General features: G+C 40.3%; 1 pseudogene; it reads right to left on the reverse strand.

Annotated features, from left to right (window-relative positions):
* Positions 1–990: 990 nt before the first annotated feature.
* Positions 991–1,571, reverse strand: LOC119626760 (large ribosomal subunit protein eL29 pseudogene; annotated as a pseudogene).
* Between the last annotated feature and the right edge of the window lie 5,100 nt (positions 1,572–6,671).

Below are 6,671 nucleotides of genomic sequence, written 5' to 3' on the forward strand. Positions count from 1 at the left end.
AGTATCATCTGTTGCTGAGGGAGCCACATAACATTCCAGATTTCCAAGTTTCAGGAACAACGCCAATATACCTCCCCAGGTGTCATACCAGGTACTGCCACACCATTTTCACATGCAGAATGGCTGCTGCTTGGTTTTTTGCCTACCTGTCACCCTCACATAGTTTATACCCCTGAACACAAAAAAGCCAACAGCCCTTCAGTTTGATTAGCAGCCAGTCTGTCCGTATATAAACACTGCTTTGAAGTCAGGGAGATTTGCTGTGCCCATACAACTGAATTACCGGGTCCAACATGGCTCCCCAATGTTTTGGTGTCTTCATGGTTAGAGAACTGGGTTTCTTGGTGCCCGTTAGAGTTATTTGGTGAGGAAGAAGCGAAGAGGAATAGCTTCCTTTCATTGCTAAAGCCAGAACTTCTCTGTACAACAAAGAATGTAAACGTTATGACATACTGGAGAGTGGGATGATACTACTCAACACATTAAATACTTTCTGTGCTGAGGTAGCAAGACAACTCAGACAGACTCCAAATTCTAGAATTGCTAAGAATAGAGAGAGGAATTATCCATAAATATGTTTTTTTTTTTCAATATAATGTAGTAAGTATAGGGATACAGGAATTCAAAGGGTACAATGAGATCCCAGAATTGGGGGCTCTAGCTGAGTTTTTGGGAGTAGTGAAGCAGGATAGGTTTCAAAGAGGAGGTAATTTGGGACCAGAATTTAGGAGTGGCAGTTAATAAAAGTATTTCAGACAGACAGGAAATTGAAGAAAAAAAAAGGCTCTTTGTGTGAGGCAGCTAGGTAAGTGTCCGTTTTGAGGAGGAGGGTTGCATAAGAGGGCAACATTACTGAAATATAACTTTAAAAAGAAAATCCTGCCTCAGGTTTATTTGTACAAATAGCACGGGAGGACACCAGCCCCATGCAGACAGCAACCCAGGGGGCCACCCCAGTCCTTCTGTCCTCACGTCGGCAGACCGAGATCTCTACTCTGAAGCCTTTGTAGGGGTCTGGGCACCTTTGGGAGCCTGAGCTGGAACTGAAGCTGGAGCTGCAGCCTGGGCCTTGGTTTGGTCCTTGGTCTTGGCCTTTGGCTGGCACAACCTGAGCCCCTTGGCAATGCAGGCACGAGCATGCTTCCTAAGCTTGCGGTGGGCAATGTAAGCAAGTGGATTGAGCTTGCAGCTGACACCCTTTGGGATCTTGGGTTTAACCTCCTTGGGCTTATGAGGGCCTTGATAGCCATGGCACGTGCACTCGTGGCTTTGGCACTGTTGACCTGCATCTTCTTTAGGCCCTTCTTCTTGTGCTTCTTGGCAGAGCACATGTTCCTCAGGAATTTGGGGTCCACTCCCTTAAGAGATTTGTATCTTTGTGTTCGGGGTTTCTTGATGCTATTTCTGTGCCATTTTCGGGACTGGTTGTGTGTGGTGTGGTTCTCGGACTTGGCCATGTCTGCACTTTAAGCCACAGCTCCTGAAGCACCTAGAACGAGAAATGGAATATAACTTTAACACAAGTTGTGACAAGGGACAGAAAGGAAAAGATAAACAGTGGGTAGATCACAGACGGCTGTATATACTATGTTAAATAACTTTGTATTTATGCTGTAGCTATCAAAGATTTTTAAGGAGAATGACTTCATCAGATTTTTGTTTCAGATAAATTATTCTGGTAGAAATATAAAGACAGACAATATTGAGCCAGGATTGAAAGGAAGAGAGACCAGTGGGAGCTACTGACTCAATAGTGCAAGTTTGGGAGTTTGTTGTACAGATTATTTCATCACCCAGGTAGTTATCTTTTCTGCTCCTCTCCTTCCTCCCACTCTCCACCCTCAGGTAAGCCCCAGTGTCTGTTGTTCCCCTTTTTGTATCCATGTATTCTCATCATTTAGCTCCTACTTGTAAGTAAGTGAGAACATGCAGTATTTGGTTTTCTTTTCCTGCATTAGTTTGCTAAGGATAATGATCTCCAGCTCCATCCATGTCCCTGCAAAGGACATGAACTCATTCTTTTCTATGGCTGCATAGTATTCCCTCCAAGGTGTATATGTACCACATTTTCTTTATCCAGTCTACCATTGATGGGCATTTAGTTTGATTCCATGTCTTTGCTATTGTGAATAGTGCTGCAGTGAACACACATGTGCATGTGTCTTTATGTTAGAGTAATTTCCATTCCTATGGGTATATACCCATAATAGGATTGCTAGATCAACTGGTATTTCTGTTCTTAGCTCTTTGAGGAATTACCACACAGCTTTCCACAATGGTTGAACTAATGTCCACTCCCATCAATAGTGTATAAGCATCCACTTTTTTCTCAGCAACCTTGCCAGCCTCTGTTATTTTTCGACTTTTTAATAATAGTCATTCTTACTGATGTAAGAGACCTATCATTAATAAGATAAGGAAATCTAATTTTTAAAAAAAGACAATTTGTGACACAAGATATAGAATGATATGAGGGGTTAGAATCAAGGGGTGGTCCTTAAAACTTGGAAGAGGAACCTTATCCTCTGAGACTGGTGAAGGAAGAGTTCAGACCTCCCTATGATAGCATGTGAGGAGCAGGAAGAAGTGCATATCTGGTTGTACCCCATTTCTTATATGTTCTGAACCCAGGGCAAAAGTATAAGTAGATATTCGCATGTCTATATCCAAATATTTAAAATTTATCAATCAAGCAAAAAATTAGTTAAATAAAATATGTCAAATAGACATGTTTAATAGAATATGCCTATCTTGACAGATATACCTTCTTTAATATTTGGGAAGCCAACTCCTCATTTAGAGTTTTGGACTCCTCAGAGTTCTATGCTAGAATACAGAGACCTGAGAGAGCCACCCCAGCCCATGACCTAATTCTCTTGCCTTCCTATTTCTGGTCCCACAGTACACCATGAGAGACTTGCAAGGACACATGTGGACACCCAAGCCTGCAAGCCCAGACTCAGGCCACATCCCTCTGGAAACAGCCACTCCTTAGCCACCCCTTGAGCCTAGAGATGCATGCACAGTGGGTTCAGCCATCCTTGGGAGAAAAGATTCTGGAAGAAGTCCATGGAGGACCTATAAACAGGCTCATGACAATCTGTGCAAGGAATTCTGAGGTTCTGGGTACTCATCGCATAATGTAGAAAAGGAAATGTGGTTCTGGGTGGACATGTCCCCCTTAGCTTCACACACCCCTTGCCCTGTATGGAGGAGCTCAGGTATGTGGCCAGAATGATGCTCTCTAAAGATCAGGGCACAGGGCAGAAGCTCCACTTGCCCAGGCCTAGGGGTGGTACAGTCCAGTAGCCTCCATGTTCTTGATGGAACACACATGCACACACACACATACACACACACACACACACACACACACAAAGCTAAAGTTATTAGCCAACACTGAAGTTGGTCGGGAATCCATCCAGAGGAACCAATGCTACCTCTCAGGTTTTGTTCTTTTAACTCCTGGGAAACAGTATCCAAGTAGTTTGCCAGGAGAATTTGTTTTTTCTCTTGAAGTAGAAGCACTCACCAGTCAAGCAAGCATGGATTAGAATCCCTGAGGTACTACAGCTTACAAGAATTCGCTTGGTAGATTTTTTTTCCTACTCACTGCCAATTTGAGTGGACTCATAAAGTTTGTTTTGTGCCAGAAGCATGAACTGGAAGGGGAAAAAAAAGACATCACCACAAAACTCACTTCAAAGCCAGAGAGCTCTTGAAACTGATTTCATCTCAGGAGTCCCTATCAGTGCTGAAAGCAGGTCACCTTCAGAAAGAGATCTGTCCACCATGAAGGCTGCAGAGCTTTCGTGAAGAGCAGGTCTTCTCCCCTGACATAAAGGTAAATCTAGGTGTAAATGGCATCACTGGCCAACAGAAACAGGGGCCCACAGAAAGAGGAATGTCCAGAGAGCATTTTTAAAAATCTGGATATTAATTTTCTTTCAGAGGAAATAAAATATTTCAAAAAGGATAAGGATGGCATGAATTAAATAACAGAGCAATGACAAGACACAAGTTATATCATTTAAAAAAAATATTTTTATGCATGTGTAAAATGTTCATAACGTTACTTTAGGGGTACTTTAACTTCTCTTCCTGCGTATTATACCTGAACAAAGATGGAATGATGTTTTTTAAAAATATATTAGGATTCTAAAGACCTTTTCTACCATTAATTTTCTATAATGGCTGCTGAAATCTTATTATCTGCATTTTATTGCTATGAAAACTAAAATATAGAGCAGTTAAGTGACTATCCAGTGAACAAGTGGTAGAATTGGAAATAGCACCCAATATTTTATCCTACCTATTAAATCATATATCTTGCTAACCTAGAGGTGCCTCTTTTCACACTAATCTACTTTTGATTCATAGCTGTTGAAGTCCTGAATGCTGACCTATTAGAAATCTGTAACTAGTCAGCACCTAACTATATATTAGATTTTGTTAAGTAATTTCATTACAAGAATAAGGGGGATGAAACTGGAAACTTTTCAAAGAAATAAAACTATTCCTAAATCTTTGAAGACAGGTTAACTTATGACTTGTCATCCCATGCACCATGTATCAATGAAAAAAAAAAGTTCTGGTTTAGAAAAGAAATGGTAAGGAAAATGTTCATGAAGTATTTAGATAAATTCATGCATAATGCATTCTTAATATATGGTCTAATATTAACTACCTCTGTTGTCTGAATCCTCCTACAGTAATTTGCTTTCTCTTGCAGCGATTATTATGGTCTACCTCATACCTAGATCTATGTATGCAGATTTTACTTTCTCCACTAAATTCTAAAGGTGGTGATTGTGTCCCATACATTTTTATGTCCTCTGCGGTGGGTAACAATGCCTCGCTCATGGTAGTAATAAGTTGTTGCCGAATGAAAACAATGAATATATTGGATTAGATAACTAGGCTTTTTAGATTGATGTCCAAGACAACCAGATCTAGTCATTAGGTCTGTCCCTAGGACCCTTGTCAAGGACAGAGCTCTGGGTGAGATAAATTGCAGGTCTAAACCAACAACAATTCTCATGCTCTAAATTCACAAACCAAATGAAAGATTGTACACTCCAGAAAGGCTGCTATTCAGATTTTAAAAAATAAAACATATATCCCTCTTTTTGTGTTCACTCTGACTGCAGGGAAGGATATACATGTATTTCTTATCAGGCCAGAAAGACTGCCTAGCCAATAAATAAGTTAAAAGATTTTTATTTCCACTATATGGGCAACTCTTGCATGGTGAACTTGCACTCAGAGAAAATCTGTTTATTGTGCAGTAAAAGGAAAGTCCCAAATAATTAGGAAGCATCATGTGTGCTCGAAGAAATGAAGTCAATAACAGTATTCCAATGTGTGTTGTATCTAAACTAAACTACAAAAGTAGCTTTTTACCATTGCATGCAAATGATGGCTGGAAAATAGCTTACTTTACGTAATTGCACAACTGTGGGCAGTCTGGCTTCCAAAATTCAGGATGCATCTTGATAACATGTGTAGGACCCAGAAAAGGGTTAATTTTGAAAACAGTCACTTTCATATACTCAGACGGAGACAGAGCACCATCATCGATGTTTAATCAATCAATAGGCATTTCTTCCTATGATACGAAGTTTACATTACCCTCCATCTGGAGAGAGTGAAGGAATAAGAAGGAAATCTGTCAAAAGCAAAATTGCTTCTTATTAGCTTTGCCCATGTCATTTCAGTTCAGCTTACTAAATGTTAATCTTTTCGATGACTTAAATAAAGCAATAGAAAGTGATTGTACTTTAACCCTCTTGTAGATTTCTCAAACACTTTAAATGCAACAATTTAGACCATGCTCCAGGATGAGCTCTCCTATCTCTGTCTCATAACATGATCAAGTAATTGGCCAGTTACTTCGTAGGTTCCATTTCTTCACCAGTTCTATAATATCCTGTGGTTCCAGATTTCTCAAATCCCTTCTTTCTGCAGCAACTCTGCTCCCCGTTTGTTTCTAAGTCTACAAAGCAATGCAGTAGAATGTAACGAGTATGAATTTAGCTAGCTACAAATAGACCACATTTAAAATTTCAGTTCCATGGAACTACCTATATGAGACCCTAAGCAATATGTTAACCTCTCTAAGACTCCATTTCTGTATCTGTAAAATGGTTACACTAGAGCCTGGCTCATAAATGAAATAACATATATGAAGTGGCTGGTACATAAAGGTCACTTAATTCATGCATATAGCCTTTCCTCACCCTCAAATGGGATCACTTGTTTTTTTCTGCATTTAGAATGATGTTTTGTGAATGGTGGTGCTTGTTTCATTTCCTAGACTCTGGCTTATTAATTCACATAGTCAAAGCATAGTGTAGAAGGTGCAAATTTGTATCTTCTATTTCAGAAAAAAACAAATTAGTAAAAATTTTTTGAAATGGTGACCCAGGCTGGGCACGGTGGCTCACACTTGTTGTAATTCCAGAACTTAGGGAGGCTGAAGTGGGAGGATCGCCTGAGGCCAGGAGTTTGAGATGAGCCAGAGCAACATAGAGAGACCTCTGTTACTACAAATTTTCTTTAACTAGCCATGTGGCATTTACCTGTGTCCTAGCTATTCAGGAGGCTGTGGTGGGAGGATCACTTGAGCTCAGGGGACTGGGGCTGCAGTGAGCCATGTCTGTGTCACTGCA

Source organism: Chlorocebus sabaeus, chromosome 17, assembly GCF_047675955.1.
Source record: "Chlorocebus sabaeus isolate Y175 chromosome 17, mChlSab1.0.hap1, whole genome shotgun sequence".
Taxonomy (NCBI): domain Eukaryota; kingdom Metazoa; phylum Chordata; class Mammalia; order Primates; family Cercopithecidae; genus Chlorocebus; species Chlorocebus sabaeus.